Source organism: Stegodyphus dumicola, chromosome 2, assembly GCF_044657685.1.
Source record: "Stegodyphus dumicola isolate Sdum_Otavi_A_Nest chromosome 2, ASM4465768v1".
NCBI lineage: Eukaryota > Metazoa > Arthropoda > Arachnida > Araneae > Eresidae > Stegodyphus > Stegodyphus dumicola.
The window spans coordinates 26649008-26676397 of NC_140769.1; the positions used below are offsets into that span (position 1 = coordinate 26649008).

Below are 27390 nucleotides of genomic sequence, written 5' to 3' on the forward strand. Positions count from 1 at the left end.
TGTAAAAGAACATATAGAAGAGAGAGTTTCTGCTGTGGAGGAACGAATTGAAGGAAGAGTTTGTGCCGTCCAACACCAAATCGAACAACAAATTGATGAGAAAATTTCTGCAGTTGCGAAAGAAATGGATACTTTAAAGAAATTCGTAGCGTCGGCAGGGAGCAGGAGTGATGATTTTAAATTCTTACCAATGCCTGCTCGTCCACCTCTGAAGCTATCCACATATGATGGTAAGACCTCCTGGCAGGTGTATAAGACATGAAAAATTGTTTATTTTCTATCGTGGCGGATGCGAATGGATGGGATTCCCAAGCTAAGGCCTGTCATTTCGCCGCTTCTTTAAGAGCCGACGCAGCGGATATCCTTCAGACTCTTCCCGAAAACAAAAGGTTAAATTTCAAAGCTCTGTCCGGCGCCTTAGAGTTGCGCTTTGGGGAGAAGTGTTTAAAAGACTACAGCAGGCTCCAATTAAAATCTCGTCAACAGAAACCTACCGAATCACTCCAGGAACTTGCCACGGATGTTGAAAGGCTGTCCCACCTCGCCTTTACGGAGTGCCCGAGAGAAACGAGGGAAATTCTGTCGCTGCAATACTTTATCGATGGCATCCGGGATCCCGAAATACAGAAGGCTCTACGAATGTCGGATGTAAAGTACATAAAAAGCGCTCTGTTGTACGCCATGAAGTTCGAGGCAGCCCAGCAAGCTACTAGTAGAGATCGCTACCCAGTTAGAGCTGTGCGAGTCCATGAGCCAGTGGATCAACTGATGGCTCGTTTAGATGATTTAGCCAGACAAGTCGACGCTTTGATACGACTAATTCTAAAGTGCTGGAACTGCGGAGTTGAAGGCCACATACGAAGAAACTGCAGAACACCCCGAGGTACGGAAAATAAGACCATTTCCCAGCAACGACGCAGTAAACAAATTAGTGACCATATCGAGGAACGGAGGTTGCCAGATAATGAAAAACCCTGTTTTAAAGCGCTTAAAATTTATACAGTGAGTGGCAACAGTAATGGAATGTCCATTAATGGGAATATCGATGGAGTTCCTTGCAATATGATCATTGACACAGGAGCTAATGTTACCATCATTAGGAAAGATTTAGCTGAACAGTTTAAAGATAAACTTATTTGGACGCCATCCTGTGTTACCCTTCAGACTGCGTCTGGCGATAAGATCGACATAACTGGGAAGTTAAACGTAAACATCACGTTTGGAAGTGCCGCCTACCATTACACGGCATATGTGGCGGATATTACAGATCCATGCATTCTCGGATTGGACCTTTTAAGGAAATACAATTTTTCCTTAGATTTCAAAAACAATAAGCTGCTTTCAGCATCTGATGGCATGACTATACATCCTCAAAAGGGATCCTCGCCTGGAAATGTTGACGCCTTGCCCGAAAGATCGAGCTCGGGAAGCTGCCGAAATCATACCAGGGTCGAAAAGAAACGCAAGACTACCAGCTATTCTCCATCTCAGAAGCTCTTCGGTAGAGACCTTCGTCTGCCTTGTGACCGCCTGTTTAGTCGCCCTACGGATGCGCCTTCATCGCCTGAGGAACACATCCAAGATGCCGGGTTGAGGGGATGCACCGTTCTGCACGAAAGCGAGTCAACTTGGCGACGGAGGAAATGAAGACCAGATGCGACACAAGAGCTACTAGACATAGATCCAACAAAGGAGACAAGGTGTGGTTGTGGAAACCGATTCAACGAAAAGGACTGAGTCCTAAATTACAGTCACCTTCGGATGGTCCATATACAGTGCTGAACACGAATGACGTCGGGGTTCGGATCCGTGAATCTTCGAACTCTTACGACAGGTTAGCTCATTACTATGACCATAGTACATAATGTAAATAATTGTAAATAGTATAAGACCATGGTCCATTTTGTTTTTAAATGTGTATTTGATTTGATTTGTATTTAGTATTTGATTTGTATTTGATAGCATTTGATTTGTTTTATGTATTGCATTTATTGTTCATGTTGTTTATTATTGTAATGTAATGCTTATTAATGCAATTTATGCCACAGTTGTAAGTTAAACTTCCTGTCCAGGGATTGTACTGCCCGGGACGTGCAGTCCTTGGGAAGGGGACAGTGTTACGAATTTGGTATTTAAAAGCTAATGTTAGTTCAATTATAAATTAAATGGTTTTATTTCTCGCGCAGTGCAGCGCGTGACGAATATTAAAAGAAAGCTAAGCCGGAAAATTGAAAATACAAGAGCGCGTGCATTAAATAAATAAATATCTCTTTTTGATTTCGAGAAAGTACTGGAAAATTCTATCGCGTGATTTTAAAATCTTATAAAAAGAGGAAAACATCTCAGTTTGTAGTTGTTGCTTAGTTTGTTGTTGTTTAGAAAACTGCTCTTGTTGATTGTAGCGAATTCGCGGATTAGCGTTCTTTAGCTGTTTTGAATTACGTTCTATTGGACATTTGAGTAGTTAAAAGAAAACTACTGTGAGATATTGTAATACTGCGTGACAATTTGAGAAAATTTAAGCATTTTATTGTGATAATAATAAATTTTTGTTCATTTTTCATCGGACTTGTGCTTTCATTTCATAACGAACCCGTACGCACGCAACAATATTTCTTTCATATTGCAGAATTGTTTTTTTAAATTTGAAACATAAAAGTTTTACGCTTTGCCCAATGGCAATAAATTACTATTAGGTACCTAATTTTGTTGCTCAAGATTTAATTATGTTCGCGCAAAACATAAAATAAATACAAAAATAAATTCCTAATTCGAGCTTCAAGAAGCACATGCTCAGGCGTGAATACAGCATGTATTCACGGTGCGGTATTTACATATAACGCTGTTTTTTTCTTCCTTCTACGATGTATGAATATATATACAGTATATACTAGCAGCTATGCTGCCAGCCTTCATCTCCCTTTTAAATGTACCGAAAAAATGCCTGACGGGAACACCAAACGTTAAATTTAAAAACTGTGCAGAATTTTACTCTGCGGAACGACTTCACCCCAAAATGTTTTTTTAAAAATTTATTACATATACCAAAATTACAATGAAATGACCATATCATTTAATACAAATAATAATTATCCTAATAAATAAATTAACCAACTTCCCGTTGCTTTCTCTCAACAAACGTCCAGTATCCAAGAGAAATATTAAATTTTAAAAGTGCACAGAATTATTGCCCTTAATTTTTCAAGTGGCAGCAGTGCTGATTTTCAGCAGTCAGCAGTCCAGTATAGTACAGTTGAATGAAAAACTGTTGCCAAAACCACATTTCTAAACGAATGAAACTATTCAAAATGATGCGACAAAATCGAAAAGATAAAATAAAAAATTTGATTCGAATTATGAAAACATCGTTTCGAGTTGTACTGGCTATTGTCTAGATGCACCTATATACCAAATTTCATTAGCTCTGGATCTATTAGCTTATGCGCAGAGCGAACGAAAGACACACAGACTCTTTATTTTATTATATTTAGATAACAGTTTCTAATACATGGTGATCAGCGAATAAGCCCTGATTTCATAATTCTAATACACCATTTTTACAGTTTTGCTAATAAACATACAGTTTACCGCAAAATTCTATAGATCTTTGTTGTAGAAATATTTAATTTTGAAATCAGGGCTTATTCGCTGATCACCCTGTATATATCAAAAATATTTCATGAGGATCGGTTGAGTAATTCAGGCATGAAAGCGTAAGAAACAAACTCACATTCGCATATATAATATTAGTTAGGAGAAAAATTACAAATTTCTGGTTAACAAACTCTACGATTTGAAAGCCAGCAGTAGCAACACTTTTTGAAATAAATCTCCAGCGTGCGAGACTTTTGCCACTCGGAAAAATGAGTGCGAAAATTAGCGCTTTTCAGAAATTTTAATTAATATTTCTGCTGATTAAAGTCGTACGAAGATGGGAATAGTCGAAAAGGCTTCCCACGAATTTTTGGAATCGAGAATAATGTATTTAATGTGTGGCAATGCTAGTTTTATTTTATCATCAAACTTCGAAATTTTTATTAACAGACTCTAGGATTTGAAAGCGAACAGTGGCAACAACTTTCGAAATAAAGCAGATTTTCATCTCCAGCTTGCTAGACTGTTACCATTCGAAACATTGAGGGCGAAAATTATCGTTTTTCCGATTTTTTAATTAATATCTCTAATTTTAGCTACCTTTTTAAAACATTTTGCAGCCTATAACCTTTTCTAATATATCAAAAATATTTCTTGAAAATTTCATTATGATCGGTTAAATAATTAAGGCCGTGAAAGCGTAACAAACAAACTCACATTCACACTTATAATATTACTTAGGATGTAAGATAAAAACTATGAAAGCAAACTTCTAATTTTAATTGGCCATAACCCCTTTATTTTTTTATTTAATTCAGAGACCTCTTTGTCTGTCTTAGAAATAGCGCCGTAAGTCTAAACTGTGTGATTCAAATTAATCATGCGATCTTACGTAACCCTTAATGCAGATGTCTCTTCCCTAATCGAAATAATTGTAAACCAAAACATTTTGACTCCCTCCCTTCTTCCTCTGAAGTACTGCGACGCTCTTTTTTTTTTTTTTTTTTTTTTTTTTTCGCTTACGCTTTCATGTTGTTAAGACGCTACTGCCATCATCTATGTTTGCTTCTATCGTCAAAGTATCAAAATTGTTTTGGAAATAGGCACGACTGGAGTGCCAAGTGAATTCTGGTTACAAATGTGAATTAAAAAAAAAAAAAAAAAAAAGAAAAAAAAGAAAAGAAAAAGGAATTTAATCCAACTCGACTCGTTTCTCTTCAACATGGGTCAACGCTTTAAGCGTCAAGTATCTACGCCATCAATATTTCTGCGCATCTACATCTCAGTGTTCTCACATCAGTGTTTCCAAAATTGTGCTACCATTATATATCTATATCTATCTATCTATCTATCTATCTTTGAAACTTAGCACAATAGTGAATTAAGTGAGTTTCTTCACCTTCAGTGTCTTTTTGCCGAGTGTGACCAAAAAGTAAACTTTCAGTTTTGTACACCGAAAAATCTGCCTTCTTGTCTGCTGGCCAAATTACTTGTTCTTGCCTAGAAACTCTAATTTTAATGGTAAAAATTGTTTTAGATTGTTTGCAATTGAAAAAATGGAGATTTAATTCCTGAAGGTTTTATTGTATACCAAAATTGTTATGTACTTGCCATGGTTGCATGTACAGTAACAGCCACTTTTTGAAATCACTTCCTTTTCCAAACATATTTCAGTTCATTAAGCGGCTGAATTTAATAGATTGTGTATTTCAGTTTGTGAGATCCGTTTTAACACTCTTTAGTAAAATACTATCTTACAACTCATTCAATAATTAATCCTAAAATAATAATTAAATGCCTCATGTGGGCGCCACACGACTTTCTTGTACGGCTTATTAATTGCACACATTTTTTGCTGCATTACATTTAAACTTATTTCCTCCAAGTTCATTAGAGATATATTTCGCATTCAATCAATTCAGTACTCACTTTGCGGCAGGGTAGAATACATAAAAACTCAAAACATCTTCATCAAAATTTTTAAGAGTTTCAAATGTAAACAAATGGCACCCTCATTAGGCTTAAGATTTAAACTTTTAAATTTTTGATATTTTTACAGCTATAACATGTATATTAATAAACGCATAATGCACATCTTACCAACATATACGAATAAAAAACTGAGTTTACCGAGCCCTGTAACAGAATGGGAATATTTATACATTTAATATATGCGTTTTGACGCTGAATTCAGCGAAAAAGGAAGGTTCAAAACTAAATATTATAGCAGTCACGTATACAAAATTTCCAAGCTCTACGGCTACTCGTATTGAATGCGAGATACATATATACGTGTATATACGTAGGGGCAGATCTCACAAAAAATTTCTTCTGAATTCATTTTATTTCCCTTTTACAATCCGTTTCGGAAAAAGGAGTCCTTCATTTTGTCTGTAGGTACAGATGTCTCACGAAAACATTCTTCAAATGGAATCAAGGGCAATCAAAATGAATATATTCATTGAAATATGGCACCCGAAATTTTTCCTGATTACAGTGCTTCCTTTACTTTGTACAAGGAAGTGAAAATGAATGCTAAAATTTAATTATTTACGAAATTCAGAAATTTATTTAAAGTATTTTTATAAATATATTTTTCATAATGACGTACTTGACGAAGTTTCAAATTTTACAAAGAATTGTTACATCCATGTTTGTTTCGTATTGTTCATCAACAATCTTTCAATATTAATCACAATTTTGTAAAACCGCTGATTAGCATCTTTTGCAAAAGTGTTTATTAGAATTTACAGAGCTTTTCTAGATTCGATAAGCCCTGGCATGTCGGCACGTTTTTCTGTATTACTTTCACTGCCAATTTCAGCAGCTTTGCTAACACTTTCTGTATAACACCACAGTCAAATGTTTTATAAGTTATCTCAATATTATCGTAAACTAGCGTACATTCTAAAAGTGAATCTTCATGATATCTTTTCTGTAATATTATTCGCAAGTTTGTAATAAAGCTAATTTTGTTATTTTTCAGTTTGCTTTTCCATTTCAGAAGAAACATCAGTAAAAATGCTCCTTATTCTCCTCATTGTTATGATAAATTAGAGGTAAATTCTGCACTCTTTTAAGAAATCGAGGTTTTTCTGCGTTTTACAATAACTTTTTTAATCATTGGATCTATATTGCTTGTTAATAGCGCAGATACTTATGCTTTCAGTTCTTAAACTAGTTGCTGTTTCACTTTGAAATATTAAGGTATGTTTTGGTAATGTTCTTTGACAAAGTCCAATCTTGTCTAAATAAATTTATTGAAGCTTATAGTCATTTAGCAGTTTAGGCAAAACGACTTTTGTCCAGTTATCAGTTGCATTATGATCTACCTCTTCCTATGAATCAACCTACCAATGAACAAATTTATACACTGATATTTTCAACTTGTGAGCCATCTGTTATTGACAAATTCTTTCTAGCATTTTAGCGCATTTACAGCTTTTATAGTGAAAACAATCCTGGAAATAAGAACATATTTAGTTTCATAGCTTGACACCATCCCAGAAGAGGAATTTCAACGTCTCTCGAAATTTACCTCTTTTATGTTCTCCCTTGAGATATTTGTGGGTCTTCAACAATTAGAAATCTTTGCTTACACCACGAAGGCATGCGGAAAAGCGGGAGAAAATACCTTACGTACTCCTTCTTTTCAAAGGGCGACTGGAAATTAGGGGGGCCAGTCGCCAAGTCCTGGTGCTGACGAATTTTCGTCCACAACCTTTTAGTTCAGTCACCACTTGTAGAGTATTTTAGGATTTTTCGAAGTCAGGAAAATGAAGAAAACCGCAGTACCCTAGTTGGGATTTGAGCTTCGGACCTCCAGAATATGAATCGAGCGTACTACCAGTTACACAACGAAGGCGTGCGGAAAGAAAGGAGAAAATACCTTATAAAGTTAATTTGCAAAATGCTGTTGGAAGAATTTCCAAATTAAAGTAGTTCTTCTCTAGCTGCACTTACCAAGAACATCAAGATCTTTTAACAATTCAGCCTTTACTTTCAGACTTTTAACTTAGGCATTTTTGACGTTACAAGTTAATCACTAACCCAGTTATTTATCCAATTTCAAAACTCACAATTCTAGCCAGCGGAAAGATTGCATGCACATTTTGCATTTAATGCTGTTTAGTTGATTTATCATTTCATAATTATAGACTTGATCAATGATTTCTTTGCTTCAGCATCTAATTACCACAGCCTTTCCATTCATTGACTAATACTGTGTGGTGATACTAGGAACGAACTCTCAAGAGTATGTGAAATAATTGCAAACTGATACTTCATGATATGTGTCTTCATTGGGCTTAGAACATTTCTTTTCGTTCGAAGTACAGAACAAGAGCTCAACAGTTGAAATTTGTCCTCATTTTGCAAGAAATCGAGGAGGGAAAATGTTCTATTACGCCATTAATTCGCGAAATTTGCTGAGAACACTCTGTATTCGCTTTGGTTTTCACCACACTGGTGTTACGCTTACGCATTAATGTTACGTGGAAGTTGTCTAATATCAGCCAACACCTCAGGACATTAACTCCAAGATTGTGGGTTAATAAAGAATACGTAATAATCATATTTACATATTCTCGAATCGCATGTTCCAAGCATTCCATGATCATTTTTGAGAAATTTCTGTGAACGCAATGTACCTGTCGAAAGGGAAGATTTTAGGTATCGAAAACTTCCGAAAATGGTTTGTTTCGTTTAGTTAATTATGGCAAAGTTCACCAAAGCTATCTGTCAAAGTGGAGGGATGCCTTCGTGGAGGACTTTCTGAAGAAAACAGGATCGCACATACGTTATTGTGTGGGGAAAACCATAAAAATGACCGTTCAGCCAGGCTTTTCTCCTGAAATACAACCCAGGTCAGAACGACAAGTGTTCAGCGTTTTTACGCTCGGGCCCTTGGTTGGGGAAAAAAGGGGAGGGGGCAGAAGTTGCATTTTCACCTCCTACTTAGATTATATTCTAGAAGGGACACTCACTCATTTAATTTTCCTCTATAATGAATTGCTTTTGTTGAGTTTAAAGTAAGGAAATTACGTTTCTCTGAGTTAGAAATGTAGACAGAGCTCTGAAAACCATGTTTCAGGGGCATAAAAACGGAGGGTAGAAAAATTTTGGTCAAACCCATTTCATTGATGTACTACGTACATAAACAATAAATAAGCCCCAGTTCACAATAAGTTACATGGAAGAATTATAAACAACTTTGATAAGCGAAAGTAGGATATTCTGCACTGAAGAATCAGTCTTTTAACCAATTAGTTTTATAAGAGGGGGGAGGGAGGACACAAGCTTAATAAACGGCGGTTTTTCTGTTGATTAAGATATGTTTGTTTTGGTTCCTGGAAATTTAAACGTAATAAGCAGATGACATTATTTCCTGTGGCACAATAAGCCACTAAAACGAAATAAGCGGGCACCTACAACGCAATAAGCGGCTGATAATAGAACACATTAGGCGGTTGATAATAATATAAGTGGCGGGTACTATTTTATACATTGCAAAACGTCTGAAAATCTATTGATTTTTGAGTGTAGGTTTCGTAGAGTATCTGTAATTTAATTGCATAAATTGCAATTTAATTGCTTTTTAAAAATTTCTTTAATGTTTTATTCTTATATTGTAAGTTTTATCCTTAATGTGTTTCAGCTTTCCGCATGTTACGTCTTCTATCAAGTGATTCCAAAGGATAAAATATTTAATTTTATAGATTACGAGTGAAAACTCTTTTAAAAGCCGATAATAATCTGCATTTCCTCTCTCTCAAACGTGCAATTCATTTGTCAAATTAGTAAGAGTGACAGTATCTAGAATATGAATTCTCACGTTTTTATATAAATTTCCGGGCGTTACCGGAAATTCTTGAAAATTGACAGCACATTAGTCTAATTTGAACCTGTAATCCACGGGATGGCACTTAGCAGTATAATTAACATGAAACAACGAGGCAAATGAATCACTCGTTTAATGAAAGTAGTTATGTATGTAAATTTAAAACATCTTTACGGGAAACACGCCTCAAAAGGAAATTTATGAACAATAATAATAGTGATAGTTTTAGCATTGTTATTATGTGCACAAATTTATTATATTTACAGTATACTAATACTAATTATGGGATTATATTTATTTATTAAGATTTAAAGAAAAATGTGGATAAATGATTTACCTTAATTATTAAATTAATTCACTGATGTTTTATATACATTTTTAGCCGTCTTCAGTATTAATTCCTAGCGTGAAGCTCATTGATGCATTCAATTAAAAAATTAAAATTATTACATTTTGTAGAAATTATAGAAAATTTAATTGATGTTTTAATTAAATGACGAATTTGAAAAAATATTTACTAAAATGAAGCTTTCAAAACAGTGCTTAATGTTAGTTAAATTAGGCTTTTATTACTTTTCTAGTAAAATTTTAACTATACATATATCGTTCAGATTTAAAGTAAAAAATATAGGTTAGAACAGTGGCCTCGAACCCAAATTACATGCAGGCCGAATGCACGATCTAAAAACAGCTTACCCGCCAGTTTTTTTTCTTTTAAGAAAAATGAAAATTTTTTATCCTCAAGATAAAAAATACTCTAATTAAATTTGAAATTTCATTTAACAAACATTTATCAAATCATACGTAAACAAATAATGCAACACAAAAGGAAAAAACTCAAATTTATATTTATTTTCTATCTTCTATCTGAAATCAAGTTTGGTTGATGCAAGGTTTGATATTTACTTTTATTGGTTATACTTTGTAATTCGAGCTCATTAACATTCATTTCAAATAACTCTCATGCATTTAATTAACTTAATTTAATGTAAATTACAAATAAACAAATTATGAAAACTTCCCTAGCGGGACAAAACTTTAGGATAAATAATTACAACCCAGTGCCTTCCTCTTATTTATTAGATTTTAATTTGGTACATCAACTAAAATAGAAATATTTTGTATCTTAATAATTATTCATTTCTTTATTTCTTATTACAGCTTGATACTTGATTGCGTTAGTTTTACTTGCTCTGATACTGGAAAGTTAGTCCTATAATTTTACTAGGCAGATGGGAAGTTATCGTTTTGTCTAAAATACCATGACAAAGATTTACAAAGGTTTAAACAAGCTTTTATTAAACTTTTAACATAAAGGGCAGTACTCGTGCTCTAATAATCGTCACGACTTGTAAATAAATAATAATAGTCAAATAACTTTTATTGTTGATCAGTAGTCTGAGAATTCACAGTTAAATGCTAAGCTACAACAAGCTGGTTCAAATAATTTAGCAGCGGTTTAAGTTATCGGCTGCGAGAGCATGTAAAGCTGAGATGCAAGTAATTACATTTAGCTAAAGCTGCCAGAATTCTGGCAACTAGTGTTAGAAATCTTAAATTTTTTTTCATCCAGAATTTAAGTAATCACAACGAAGTTTTTCAATGACTTAATAGCTAAAATTTTAAATTCAAATCTAACAACATGAGCCAACTTTTACAATAATCTAGTTAAATGCCTAAATCTAAATTTAAGTTGTAAAATCTCCTTTCGGCATAAAATCACACCTTTATTCACTTGACATATTCTTCTCTCCTTCCAGGAATCTGGATGGAAAAATAGTTTAGCCTTAGAAATGCTAAAGTTTAGATATTTCAGCTTGCCATTTATCATTGCATAAACCTCAAGTCCTTTTTTTAATATGAATTAACTTTTCCACTCTTTCTCACTCTCTCTAGCACTGCAACACTTGGACTTTTGTGTAACTTTGTAACTCAAATTCCTTTATTGTTAATAACTTCGACACACTAGACCTCAAAAATACCCCATTTCAAGAATCTATGCTTATTATTATTATTATTATGTTCTAAGCTCAATTTTCACTAATTCTACAAGTGCCAGCTGTAAAGCCTACCATTTCCATTAAAAACGGTTCAACACTTATAAATAAAAAAAGTTTTTAATTTTTCTCTTTTATTTGCTTTGATTACAGTTTCAATGTTTGCAAATTTCGGCAGGGTGCTATTTCATAAAGGCTTTATAAACTTTTTTTATGAATATGGAAATGTTGGAAGCAACATTTCTACAGAATTCTATTCTGTGAAAGGCTGAATAAATCTTCTATATGTTTTTAATAAGCAATATTTCTAGAGAATTCCATTCTATGAAAGGCTTTATAACACTTCTCTATCTAAGCAACATTTCTATAGAAGTCTTTTCTGTGATAGACTTTATAAACTTTTGTATTATTTTCAAAGCAACATTTCCATATAATTATTTTGTGTCAAAAGATTTATAAAATTTCTATATAATTTTGCGCAGGTAATATGTCCATAAATCTGTTATGTAAAAGACTTTATAAAATTTTTATATGAATTTACGAAGCAACGTTTCTAAGAAATTTTATTGTGTGAAAGGCTTTATAAAATTTCTGCAGAAGTTTATGGAGAAGCATTACTAGTAAAGGATTAGCTATCAAGTTCTACAAGAATTTCTATAGAATTCTATCAACCTCCGTAAAGCATTTCGTAAAGGTATTTCTGTACCTACGTAACTTAATGATGAGCCCCTTCTTCCTGTCCAGTTTTATCTGAGCTGCCCTCTAACTGCAGTCTTGATGGAGAAAGGCTAAGACTTTTGTTGGGCAACATTATTAAACTGGGACTCCCCCTTGTAGAAATTTTTATACAGGCTGATAGTATATGTATTTGATTATCAAAAAGTACTCCAGGTCTATCTGCCTAAGGAAAGGGATGCTTTCGTGGAGGACTTTCTAAGGGAAACTGGAGCATTGACCGGTCCGTGACGAAAATATTTTCTAGTAATTGGTTTCATGTGCACGTGTAATATACAAACACATCTGTATTTACATACAAAATTTATAATTATTTATATAAACACATATGTACCTTAATTTACGTATTGAAGAAAAATTTAATAAATAAGAGAAAGAGATTCGGTTGTTATTATTTATATTGAAATTTTTTCCCAATGAGGAAAGTTTTCTTTTAAAACTTAAAAGAAATTGTTTAAATTGTTTTATAAAATATTTTTTTTGCCTTTAATTTAAGCTAATTAAGTTATTCAATGATTAATTTAACATATTAGGAAAATTTAAAATAAATGTTAGCCTGAAATCTTATCATTTATCTGTCAAAACGTTTTAATTACAAAGTTGGTAACTGCAATTAAAAATATATTGCAGGTACCAACAGATCGAAAATAAATATATTTTTCCCTTTGCATTATTATTATTATTGTTTATGCATATTTTAATAAATATTTAGCAAAAGAAATTTAAAACTTATCTAAAATATTTTTTTGTCTAAAAAAAGTAGATTTTGCTAAAAAAGATATTCTAATCTGTCATTTCTTTTCAGTTGGTGCATTCGGCCCGTTGCAGTTAAAGTTTGAGACTACTGCATTAATAGATCAAAAATTGCTTGCGGGATTTTAAACTTAACACAAGAATATGTGAAAAACTTATTTAAACAAACAAAACTTCGTACCTGCAAATTAGATAAACAATGATTTATTTTCATACTGAAACGCTTGAGTTTAAAAATTCAATCTTGATCAGTGAGTCTAAAAAGACTTTTTTCCTTTAAATACATTGTTAAACGTTTAATGTTATTGTGCGAATAATAAACCTCTTTTAATTCTTTGAATGAAACTTTCTAATGGTAAGTTATATTTAAAGAATTGACAAGTACTTACTTTAACAAGGAGAGATCTAACTAATTTTTGTCCTACATTTTTTTCAGGTGTACATCTTCCATCACGTCAACTAAGGAAATATAAGTAGAAATTTATGCAAATAATAATTCCTCACTTCCATCAAAGGAAGAACCATTTGCGAGCAGACCTGAATGACCCATACTCCCTACAACTTGGTGAGGCTGTAAAAGTTTCAGCAGTCGGTTACACCTTCGCTCGCGCTTTCTTTCAACTAAATTGTTCCAAAATTTTTCGACACCATGGCGACCGCGAACACGCGAACTAAATGACCGTTCCGTGCGCCCTTTTCTTTAATGACGGTGAATAACGTTTGTAGAATAAAGCTCATGGAAAAGTAAAACAAATCAGGTACCTATAGAGATGGGAGAGGGAGAGAGGGGAGATCGCGTGATCAAAGGGACGGGGGGAAGGAAATGACCGTTCTCGGAAGCTTGATGATCATTCCCTTGCTTCTGAGGTTCCGGGGAGGGCTGACTGATTCGAGATCAAAATATAAATCAGTATTTTTTTTTTTTTTTTTTTCCGTAACCCATTCAGTGTCAAGTGCACGAAACAGAAAACAGACTTTATTGAACTTTAGATAAAGTTTGTTACTCTCATAAGCTGTAACTTCCACCTGAGTTCTTAGAAATTTACACGCAGATTATGCACAAAACTAAAACCTAATGCCTAATAATTTAGATTTTTTTTATTCACGCATTAAATAATCTTATGAGAGATGTATAATAATGTTACGAATGTTTTATACATGTGAATAAGTTTAATGAAATTGCATATAAATTCAAGTATCTGTTGTATAATGTAACATGAAAGGCCTCAAGAATGAGAAGCATAGCTGGAAAAAACAGTTCTCCAGGGGTAAGTCTATTTAACATTGAGATAAATCGCCAAAATTTTTGCCAAACTGGAATGAGCGAGAAGTCGCTTAACATGGCGATATTTTGGCCTGATCCTTATAGAAATGTAATTGTATCTAGAGCAACTGTAACTTTGTATGTCTTCAAGCAATTTCGAGAATTCGAAGGAACTGGATATTTCTCGGAGGATGGGGGAAACTATATGTGACCGGAGAGAACATAATTCAGTTTAATTCAGAGCACTGAGAGTAATGAGGGCTCAATGTGTCAGCTTAAGCATTTGAGGCTTTTGTATTGCTTTGAGTTTAACGTTCTTAGTAGTTTAAAGCGGCGACTACTGATTGTGCTCTGTCATATTGAGAAGAGCGGTACGAATACTTTCGTGAAAGTTATAGATCTGTAAAATGCTTCTTTTGGGAAAAAAATTTCAGCGAGCTATTATTGGTTTTGTGCGCATTCAATCCGTTACGAACCCGTTCGCATATAACACGATCTCATCTGCTGAAACTTTTGCTAGAAACTTCTCATTTAATATATCGTCACTTATCTCCCAAAGGTTCTAGCTCATTTCTCTTACGTTGACTCTTTTCTGCCCCTTCTTCTCTCAAAATACATAAATCTCGATCTAATGCATTATGCAGAATAACTGAAGAGGAAAGATGTTTTATCCGGCGAGTATAGGCTAGTATGCTAACTCAGCAGGAGAGTAGACTTGTGATGGTATCTAGCAACCTATAGGAAGTTTACCATTAGGAATTTCTTCGCAAAAGGGTCGACCACCATTCACGGAATGAATTATACCGGTGAACGCTGGTAATTTTGAATAGGCATAGATCTCCACATTAACATATGCAACTAAAATCCCGAATTTTGAATTTCGGATTTTAAAAAAAAAATTGATTATTTCATAATAGGGGGACGGGAAAGTAATGTCGTTTGCGCGCATGTCCACAAAAACATGCTAAGGGCAGAAGTGGAAGCAAATCCATGTCAAACACTCTTAACCAGCCTTGGTCGACCATCCAAGAACATTTAAAGTAGAATGAAAAAATAAGCAAAGCAGGTGTTTGAGTCCACCATAATCTGTCCGAAGAGAACAAAGCCAACCGATCCATCACATGCAACGTATTGCTTCAGCGGCACCATACATAACCGGTTTTTGATAATTTGATTATTGGAGACGAAAAATGGGTCCTATATGATAATCCAAAACGCAAAAGGCTGTTTTAATAGGGGTTACAAAGGGTTTACATCCCAAAAAGGCGCTTCTGTGTGTTTGGTGGAGTATTCGCGGAATTGTTCATTTTGAATTGCTGAAACCTGGACAAACTGTTAATGCAGATCTTTATTGTGAACAACTGGATCGAGTGAACCAATCTTTAATCGAAAAATTTCCGGCGGTTGTCAATAGGAAAGGCATCATTCTGCAACACGACAATACAAGACCGCACTGTGCAAGACGGACACTGGAAAAAAATGAATGAATTGGGATGGGAGGCGCTGCATCACCCACCATTATTCGCTCGATATCGTACACTCGGATTTCCATTTATTCCGATCCTTACAACATTGTCTTAATGCCAAAAAATTTGAAAATTTGAATGATGTCCAAAATGCCATCTTGAGATATTTTACTCAAAATCCAATTGATTTATATCGGTCCGGGGATTGAACATCTGCACACTAGATGGCAAAAGGTTGTTGATAACGAGGATGATTACATTATTGATTAAAAATAAAAACATATTAAAAATGTATTCGTGTGAATTTAATGTAAGAAAGCGACATTACTTTCCGGTCCCCCTATTATTTTGTGCAAATTGAATTTTGATTACAAAATTTAGCGACTTAAAAGCAATGGCTTGCCACTGCTCTATATGAAAATAAATTTATATTCCGGTCACAAGTGTGCTGCCATTCGGCAAAATGTTAGATATTAATCTTTGTATTTAACAAACAAAGCTATTTAAGTGCAATGCTCTGCCACTGCCGAGGAGGAAAAAGATTGTTTTCTTTCATGCCACAGTGTGTTGCTAACGAACAAAGCATAATAAATCTAATGTTGAACGTTTTCTTTTTTACTGTTATTAATGTTGAAATTTAAGCTTTCAATTACTGACATAGATATAACAAAAACAATAGATCGAGCATTGTGGAATAAAACCTTAATCCAGCTAGAAAGTTGGCAATAACCATGGGATCAACAAAAAATGGCAATAGTCGTTTATTTTTGTATTTAGAATATCAGAACAGTGTTACAAAACTCAGCATGAATGACACCATGAGGGGTTTTTTAAGGCCTATTTAAGTTACGAAGTTAAACCTAACGAAACAAGTAGCCAAGGTTAATAATTTAATAAATACTGAATATGAAACTTAAATTATCCTTAACATGCGAGTAATCTTATTTCCAAATAGTATACATATATGCTAAAAAATAAAAATAACTTTAGGCAAAATTCTAGGTTTAAAAACTTCTGATACCTTGATTGCTCTTTTCTGACTTTTTCCAACTTTCACGAAAAGTTTCCAACTCATTGAGGACTTCATATATTGGCACGAAGGGTTTGGTTTCCTATCTCTACGTCTCATAAATTTTATTGTGTTCATAAATAAGGAAAAAAAAAACAGTTTTTAAGAGAAAAATATCATGCGAGAAAATAAAGTTTATATGGTCGATATTTATATTTTTATTGCGGATAGATACCATTTATTTAAATATAAAGCCCACAAATCAACATCTGCTAAAATACATATATGGTATGCGTATACAGAAGCGGTTGTTATCGCCTGTATACTATGGAAGTAGAAAGGAAACTAATTCTACTAAACTCCATGAAATATAGTCGCGGAGGGGAAATTTGGAAGCTTTCAGATTTTATATTACGCTCAAGCGGACATTTTTTTACATTTACAGACACATATGCGTTTCAAGAACATTTAGGTTAACGCCACATCGGTTAAAAATATTTAAAAACAGCATACCTATTTAAAAACGGCAGTCTCGAGTATTGGAGATAGAAATGTTTTATTCCTTACAGTCTTGCCATTGTTCGCTTTGAAACTGTTGAGTTTTTTAATCAGAAATTCATTAAAGTTTTACAAAATATGAAATACACAATAAAACGAATTCGGAATTCAAAATTCGGGTTTTCAGATGCTCATATTCGGATGGAGGACTACGTTATTTAAAATTTAATGGCTCTACTGTTTTTTTCACAATGAGAGAAACATACTTACATTCACGCAGATTCTAAATATTTAATTTCTTTAAATATAATACAAGGCGATAGTATTTGGTGACAACAGTCTGAAAAGTGATGCAGCCTTTTATAGTAATTCGATGCAAAATCCTATTTTGAGACTAATAGCCTTTCTGGGCTAACGCCTCTTTGAGCTAAAAACACAAAACAAAAAGAGCAATTCTGCCGAATGTTGAAACCGGGGAGGAATAATTTGAAAGTGCCTCTTCATTTGACTTTAGTTTACTAATTTCACTTGCGCACATCTATTTCAAATTTCAATACATCGAACATAATATTATGATAGCTAATATTTGGTTCAGAAAAACGCTTTTTTTACAGCATATAATTTTACTATGCAAGTTGGGAGAAGCTCGCATTATAACATATAAAGAATATTCTTTTTAGAACACCAATAAACTTACCACTCACAAACTGTATTAATGAAATGTTGTTTGTATTTACGTAAATCTAACACGCTTATATTAACATATATTAATTTTAAATAGGCATACAGTAACACATGCTAGTTAATTGTTTAAAGCTATTCCGTTCTATGAGAAACACAAGTATGGAGGGAATCTATCAAAATTGCAAAATAAACCAAATTTCACTGCATCATGTGCAGTAATTCAAAATAATGATTCCTAAATGCAGATTAAACGCATATTTTTGTCACTATGGTAAATGATGCCTCAAATCATTTTTGAATCAAAAACATTTGCTTGGATAATTTAGCGTGCTTCGTCTATTAGTATTTCTATATCTATGATTATTGGTTAACAATAATAGATATAGATTTAAAATCAAGGGGTGATCAAATGAAAAGGTACGAAACGACACGGTGGGTACAAATGTAGACTTAATTCAAAATATACACCATAGGCCTGAGCACAACGATCCCACTGATGAACAAGCCGCAGGATTCCTGGTTCCCAGAATTCCTGTGGCCGTGACGAGACCCAATCCTTCACAGCGTCCTTAAGTACGTCGTCCGAGTTGTAGCATTTCCCTTTCAGGTGTTTCTTCAGTGTACTAAACACATGGAAATCGCAAGGCGACATGTCCGGACTATAGGGCGGATGGCCCAAAGTCTCCCACTTGAACTTGGCCAGTTCCATGTGTGTGACTTTGGAGACGTGTAGATGCGCGTTATCACGGAGCAGAACCACACTCTCCGTGAGCAGCCCCGGTCTGTTATTCTTGATGGACCTGCTAGGCATCGAATTGTCTCACAGTACACATCGGAGTTAATGGTTTTTCTGTGCTCGAGGAATTTCACAAGTAGCGGATCTTGAATGTCGAAAAAGACGGTGAGCAACAACTTACTTGCTGACGGCACGGCTTTGAACTTTTTAGGAGAAGGTGATGACGCATGCTTCCAGTGCATGTTGTCTCGCTTTGTTCTGGCTCGTAGTAATGGCACCAGGTCTCATCACCTGTGACAATCCGCTCCATGAAAGCAGGGTCTTCCTGATACCGAAACAAATGTTCCATACGCAGTTCCTTTTGCTGGTCGGTGAGCTGCTTCGGAATCCAAGGGGCACACACCTTCCGATATCGCAACCTGTCATGAACAATTGTTCACACGGTTCCATAGCTGACATCCGCTTTCACCAATCGCAAGGTCACATTTGTCACATTCGCAATGTGACACGCCGATCACTTCTCACTAGGTCGTCCACCTTGTCGGGATCGCTCGTGATGACAGTGTTTGCCTGGCCTGGTCTCGGGTCATCACCCACACTCTCACGGCCTGCACGAAAACAAGCACTCCATTTTCTGACAGACTTGTCAGAGACTCATTTCTCCCTGTAAACTCTCACCATTCGGCGATTAATAGCTGACGGTTTCTCACCTTCCGCTGTCAGAAATAGAGATTCCAATCGCATCCCAAGATGTCTCGCTACGTTCTGCCATGGCAGAATACGCAAATATTTAACTGTTACGTTTTTACGTCGTTTCATACCTTTTCATTTGATCACCCCTTGTATATTAAATCCATATTGCCTTGACATTTCTTAGTATGTTGTTTTTACTTTTTAATCCGATTGACTCAAATAAAAATGCTTTTAATTCATGATAAATTTAATTAATAATTTTTATGAATCCTTTTTTTCTATTAATCGAAGATTTTTAATGACACATTTTTTTTTTATTACTGTAATTAGCTGAAACGGAATCCTTTTTAAAAATTTGTGTAGCCATCCGAATTTTTTAAAAAAAGCAAATCTTTCTTCGGGTTATTATATTGTCACTAGTTGACCCCCCCCCGATTGTCTAACAGTGCGTTGAGTAACATTAACAGTGTTCTTCAGTGTGTTAATCAAAAATTAATTTAAGTTTTACAGAATGTGAAATAAATAACAAAAAAAATTCGAAATTCAAAATTCGGGTCTGTTGGTGTACATGCTTGGGTGGAGGACTACGCTATTCAAAATTTGTTGGCTAACAGTACAGTTATTTTTTTCACAGTGCGAGGAACATGCATGGATATATGCAGATTCTTCATTGTATAATTACTAGGGCGAAAATATTTGGTGGCAACAATAGGAAAATTATACGCCGATTGTAGTGAGCCAATCCAAAATCCCATTTCGAGATTAATGACAGTTTTTGGACTCATAATAATAATTGATTGTGATTATAATAGTATTACTAATTACAATTACTCTTGACAAAATTATCATAAAGCATAAAATACTAATAATTATCCCACGGATTGGCTCAGGAGCTCTTGAGCAGATTGGCTGGATAAATATTTTATGGCTAGCCTTAGAAAATTAAGCCAAAGTACATAACTCCAATTCCTCATAACTAAAAACAAATATGATCTTGTTCATCACAGAAGATTTTTTACCAAGATACCCTTTTCATAAAAACAGTACTGTTTTTTTTAATAACAAAAAAAAAAAAAAATTTGCGAGCATGGTAAAGACATGATTTTCTATTCACAAGGAAGGTCTTCCAACCTTGAACTCTCAATTTGTTTGGGAAAAGATATATTAATCTACTCATCCAGAAATATGTAACAGTAAAAAACACATTGGTAGCTAATACTCAATTGATAAATATTAGAAAATTGTTTAAGCAAATCTGATATATACACCACATGACTTCCTTGTACGGAATATTAAATTATACGCATTTTTTCTTGACACTTTGGCGCTAGGTTCACTTAACAGTGTAGAGCGTCGCATCTCATTAATTTTATAACTCAGATTGCACAAAAATTATATCATCTGAAGAATTACCTAACCGTTGCCACACGTTCTATTCAAATACTATAATAAATCTAAAACGATATATAAAAGAAATTAAACAAAAAAAAAAGTAACAGTTTTTCACAAACGATTCAGTATTTCTCATTCAATTAACTCAGTTCATTCAGACGAAATGGATATTTTCGTTGAAATATGTTACCAGAAATATTTCGCGATTACAATACTTCATTTTTACTTCGTACAAAGGAAGTAATAACAACATTTGGCAATTTCTGGAGTTTTGGAAGTTGGGAAAGTCGCGTTCGATTCTTGGAACAAAAATATAAAATAATTAATGAAGAGGTAACGAAAGATTGATATGTATTTTAGCTAATCAATACATACTAACAATAAATAAAAATGATGAAAATTTAATCTTTGAAATATTTGGTACATATAAGATACAAAAGTAAAATAAAAGTAATTTTGAAAATCATTTTATGTATTTTAGCTAATCAATACATACTAACAATAAATAAAAATGATGAAAATTTAATCTTTGAAATATTTGGTACATATAAGATACAAAAGTAAAATAAAAGTAATTTTGAAAATCATTTTACTCTGCCAAGATGTCTCATATTGTAATTATTTTAGGGCGATACAGACAGTGTACACTTTAAATGAATGACAATAAATACACTGACTGTGAATTGAATATGTAGCATTTAGGGAGATTTAGTACAAAATGATCAAAGTTATAATCTATTATACACAAGTAAATCAATTTTTTGTCAATTTAGAACGGAATTAGAACTTTCAGAAATGCAAGACTACGGACAATCGAGAAATAAAACAGCAGGCGACAGGTAACTGGAAACGGCTGAAAATCACGGTGAGCGAAGAGACTACAAGAGAAATTTCATGGTTTTTTCCCATAGATAAAGTGAATTTGAGCTATTTATCTTAAAAGGTTTTTCACTTCTTTTAAATTTTCTCTACTTTCTTGAGACTCTTGAAATTGTTACTTTCAGTAATTAAAATTTATTTTGGACACACAACGAAACATCTGTGAATTCCCTTTCTGATAAGCTGCTGTGTAATTCATTTTGAGAACTGATGAGGCGAGGACTTTTTCTATTACTCCTTCAATTGGAATTTCCCTTGGACTTTCCTATTCTTTTATACCTTGAAATTATATCTAGACCACACTGTATGTATTTATATCTTGAAATGAAGACATAGTTTAGAATTAGAAGTCTAATTCAATGCCTTCTTAAATTTTAGACTTTGGGAATCAATTTGACTTACAAGTTAAAATAAAGTTATTTCGCAGCAAAAAAATAAATATTTACGAAACATTGAAAGTAATTTTATTTTTAATTAAAAGTAACTTCTAATAATATAACGTAAAAATCCTAAATAATTGGATTATAATTAACTGCAAAGGACAGAGTGTAATGTTTCGCAAGGCGAAGCTTGACACAGATATTATTCTTGAGTGAAGACTATCCGTAGAAAAGAATTCTAAAAGCCGGGAAAATTTTAGACTGAAAGTTTACTTTTGGCAATTAGAAAACTTTTGTTTGTTTATTTTGTTTCAGCTACAGAATGTAGCTGTTAAAAGAAAGTTACATTCCGTAGATGATGTAAAATCCATGTTACAGTTGTTTCCCAAAGTCCGTTTAAATTTTCCGTAAGGGCAAATTGCAGAAAACTAAAAAAGTGTTTTCAATAAAATATTCAGACGGAATGGAATTTATGGAATGTAATGTAAGTGAATTTATGGAATGTAATGGAAGTATAGCATTTACCCAAAAGCTCTTCTTCACAAGTTTCACAATGCACAAAATCTTCTCCCTGTAAACTTTATTGTGGAACGATTCAGAATTTGAGCATTTCAAATACGTTCTTTTAACTCCTACATAGTGACACTTTCACAGATGATTAAAATTTTGACCATTAAGAAAAACGATTGATAATAAAAATAAAAATGGTACTTGCATATTACCTCGTCGACGGTGAAAGGTGGCAACATTCGAACCATGAACGTGGGTGCAAACTCTGCCAAATTTGCACTAACCGTTCCTATAGAATTCTGAAGGAATCAATGCCTCTTTATTTAATTAACAGTCAATATTAAGCCCCATTCATTTGAACGTTTCGTGAAAAGGCTTTTGCTGATTTCTCTGTTTTGTAAGCCCTGATTTAACCAGAATTTCTTTTAGCTCTATGAATACAAACGTCCAGCTGATTCCAGTCTCTTACTGCTTTGTGGTCCGTATTTAGTTGACTATCTCGTGTCCATTAATGCATACTTTCATTCATGCTAGGCTTCAAGAACTTTGAAATTAATCCACTACTTTCTATTCTGTAGAAGGCATGTCCTCCATTCTCTTACTGTTTTGTTATCAATATTCAGTTGACTATCTCGTGTCCATTCGCCCTTTCATTGATGATAGGATCGAAGACCTTAGAAAATAATCATTACTTTCTGTTCTGCAGAAGGTAGGTCCTAAATTTTAATCATTTGTTTCAAAATGTTAAGAAAAAATACAGCAATAACAGTTAATTTATGACCTTGTTCATAAAAACAAAAGATGGCTTATCGAAAATCAAACGGGTTACATCAAACCGAAAGTGCAGATGTTATAAGTCTATTGTTACGTCATTGTCACTACGTCGCGATGCCTGGAGACAATTTCACTATCTACTGGATAATATGAATGTACCACAAAAATTATCAATAACAATAGATAATAATAGTTATGCTTCATCCAGGATTTTTGTAATTTTGTTTCTTAGTTGAAGATTAAAAGCTCTCTTTAATATTAAGATATATGTTACAAGCGTCCTAAATCGTTGACAGATTAATTTCGTTCTATTGACAGATTAATTTCGTTCTATTAAATGGAAACCTTGAGTTATCAATGTAGAGTTTCCCTCTGAGTTAGTTCTCTAAATATTTTAACTTCTTGATATTTCATGGAAATCTATCCTTGAAGCTGCCGTCAGAGAAAACATATGAGTAAAATTAATTGGTTCCGTAGAAGTTTACTCACTTTTGCCAGAACTTTGAATCACCGCACGTGACTTGAATACTTTATGAACTGCATGCGTCAGAGAACTTTATGGATGAGTCTTTTTTTTTTTTTTTTTTTTTTTTTTCGTCTTTTAGTTCAAAGGGAATACAGCCTGCTTAATGTGAACCGCTGTCTTCTCTCAATATTGCAATAGCTGAAATCAGTAAGTTTACAAAATTTCTATTAAGACTGAACATACTTAAAGACAAATGAGGTGGAAGAGTGTGTATGAAGGTATCTGTCTGAAGCGGAAGATTGGATATTCAAAAGCGGATACAATCACAGTAGTAAAATTTACAGACTAGAAAAGGGATTCTATCTCACGCGAAGCGAAGTGTAGGAGGGCGTAGCTCTCATAGAAGACTTGCGTGTCAAAGCTTCTGCTATCTTACCTGCAAGAAAAGAGAGTAATAATAATCCTGTTATGTGAGAAACTAAAGTCATGATATTTGAAACTTGCAGAATTAAATATTCTGCCTAATGCATGGTTATTTGTCCATATAAGTCTGTGGTAATTCAATCCAGAGGTATTGCAAAGTATATGAAAGGCAGCCGAAAGAAACATACGAAGAAAATATCTTAAATTATAAATTAAGCAATTATGTTGAGAAAGGATTTTGCTTTTCGTGATCCTAAAGGAGTAATTTATTGTACTAACAATTTGATAAAATTTATTGACAAATTAACGATTAATTAACAACGAATGCAAATAAAATGCTTGTGAAAATATGAGCTTACTTCTTAAAAATTGTTAAGGGAAATAATACCTCCTTGAAATTTAGATGTAACAATATAAAAAAATACAGTTTCCTACTAATAAAGAAAAGCATTCATTTAATAATATAACACTTAATAACAAGGAAGAATTAAGCTTTTAAAGCAAATTTGCATTTAAATCATCCAAGAACGAAATTTACGTTTCTTACATATTGGATCTTTTGTTGATCTTCTGTCCATCATTTGCTGATCAAGAACTGGCGTGATTACCCAGCGGTTGAAAAAGTCTGCATATTTGTATATGCATATTCACTACAACCTCTATTAACCGGGCTATAGAGGCTCAAGTTCTTTGTTAATCAAGTAAATAATCAGTTTTAAGAATGCATTGGTAAGATACAATGACAGTAGGAAGAGGATAATAAAAATCACTAACAATCGTTCATTCTTGCTATCAGTGATTAAATCTTTGTCGTGTGATCTTACCATTGGGCATTAAGATTAAAGGTGTGATTTACAAGCATTCGAAATGGAAACGACTCTTACAAACAGACAAAACTGATAACGAATTCGAAGATTTATTTCAAGGAAAACACCCGGGCTTGGAGCCGAGAGTCTACCAGCCCTCTTACCCTGCCATCAATCCACACGAGAGAACTTTCCGCTCGCCATATATTTACATACATCGTTGCCTTCTCCGGGATTCCAACTCGGGCCCTTCGGTACGATACTCAGAGTCACTAATAGCTATCCAATTTGAGAGACGTGGATATTGCAGAAATCCTTAAACCAAGTTTCTAGACCCGTACTGTTTATATTAGAGAAAACGTTTCAGGAAGAGTAAAACAATAACCAAATATCCAATATAAAAATACTTGAAAGCATTAATAAATCGAGAATATTAGTATTTTATTCTAAACTACTCTCTTCAGTACAGATTCCATAACGTAACTACTTAGACTGCAGCTTTTCTCTGCTTCTGGAACTCATAACTGTGTCAATAGTTTACAGAAGACTCACCAAGAAAGATCTTTAAACAAGAAAGCTAGAATCTTTCGGTTATGTTATGCCTTGGTAGCAGGTACCTTTGAATTGGTTTCGGCAGCATCTTATTTAATTCATGATGAGAGTAAATTCAGTTATAATTCTGTTCAGAGTTACAGCAGGAGACAGCCAACGACAGGTACCATCCTGCACAAGGTAAGAGAAATCGACCATTACGGTAAAGATGCACATGGGTATATAATGTGGATAATCATAATGCATTACCATTATCTATATTTATAAATGATTCCCTGACCACTCTGAAATACATAATACGATCTAAGAGCTATAAGAATGGCTTCACTAAAAGTGCTTTGAAAGGGACAGTTTGCAGAAGATAAAATCAAATGCTGCAAAAGTAATTGTAAACACACTCTATGCAAAGCATTGGAAAAATTAATGAGCATTCTTTCACAAAAGAATGGAATTGGCTACTTCGAAACTTTTTTAGTAGTATTTCGAAACAGACATGGGTTGATCAAACCGAAGCAGGTTCCACAAAACTGTAGTACAACTTAGCTTCTATCGAACTTCCTAATTTCGTTCCTCATGTGCTTCCTTTCCGCTATCAGAAGTGATATTTTCATAAATATTAAATAGGTCGTTTATGAATGCTTTATTTGTATATCATAGTAATAATAGCGTACGAAATAAAATAAGTAATTTTGCTCCAGTTTTCAAAACGTATACTCGTATTGTAGGGTCATCCTCTGTATTTCCATATAAACTAAATTAGATCCTACAATGAACCTGGCGAATTCTCGCACAGGCGTGAATAAATACCGGCACAGAAGAACAGTGAAAGTAACCCTTTATTAAATTTTAAATAGTTAACAAAAAGGCACGTTTTTCGTGCGTTACAATGGCACCGTAGAACTTGCGGTGAAACTAAAAGCGTAGAATTTAATTCAAGTCAAAATCTAAAATAAGTAGTGCTGGATAGCACGTGAGTTACGTCTAACAGGTTGACTCACAAAAACCTAATAGACGTGATGATAATTCCGAAATCGCCAAGACGCTTACTATGATCTTTTGTTAATTCTCTCAGTTTGCTTGGCAGAAAATTTCGGTTTTATTGTTTTTTTCACATCTTGTAAGTCTTCTATTTTCTTAACCATCTCAGTAGGTGAAATAATGGTAGTAAATTCATCCATAAAAGTTTCATTGAAATCCGGAGAAGTACGCTTTTTAATTTAATCAACCGGCATGTCATTTTCGCTGTTCAAAAGTTTTAATGTTTAATCCGTTAAGCCTTATAAATAATTCTTCAATTCGTAGTAGAAATCATACCAAGTACTTTCAGTAAATTTTTGATGTTCATTAAATAATTGTCGAAATTTTTCCGCACTCAATTTAAGTCCTTGTAACAGTAAAGTTTTTACATATTCATACGTTGTCGCGTTCTTTTTGGTTTTCTAGCAATAAGTTGAACAATATCAGGGGGCAGAAATGAAATAAGTTGAGTCACTTGATTTTTAGCAGGTATATTCGTAATTTTAGCTTAACGCTCAAATAACACCAGAGATAAACTTATTTCATCTTCTTTAGTGTTAAAACATGGCATGAAATCGTAAATTCTGATTTTTAAACGCTGCTCAGGTAGTTGCGTAGTTTCTGCCGGCTGTCCTCTTGCAGCCATTGCTTCCAGCTGAAGTTTCTGTAGCTCAAAGGTTCTAATTCGCTCTTCTCTTTCACGTTATTTTTTTTTTCTCTTTCTTCTACAATTATTTCTTCTATAATCTTATAATAATTTGTTAAATAATAAAATATTACAGGACCCTCCCAATGCGACTGAGGTTTGGAAGAAATATTCTTATGATCACACGGATTCTACAGCCACACCTTGCCGTTTTCCTCAAATTCATGTTCTGTGGTTCTTGCGTCGTATCTCTTCTTCGTTTTCTCTTCGACATATT

At 33.8% G+C, this 27390-nt stretch overlaps 1 protein-coding gene across 1 annotated transcript in view; it reads right to left on the reverse strand.

The window, feature by feature from the left end:
• The window catches only part of LOC118183952 (uncharacterized), a 116636-nt gene extending 103036 nt beyond the window's left edge, over positions 1-13600 (reverse strand). The window contains exon 1 of the mRNA XM_085810535.1: positions 13308-13600. The gene's annotated coding sequence lies outside the window, so the exon portion shown is untranslated. The remainder of the gene's footprint in view (positions 1-13307) is intronic.
• Between the last annotated feature and the right edge of the window lie 13790 nt (positions 13601-27390).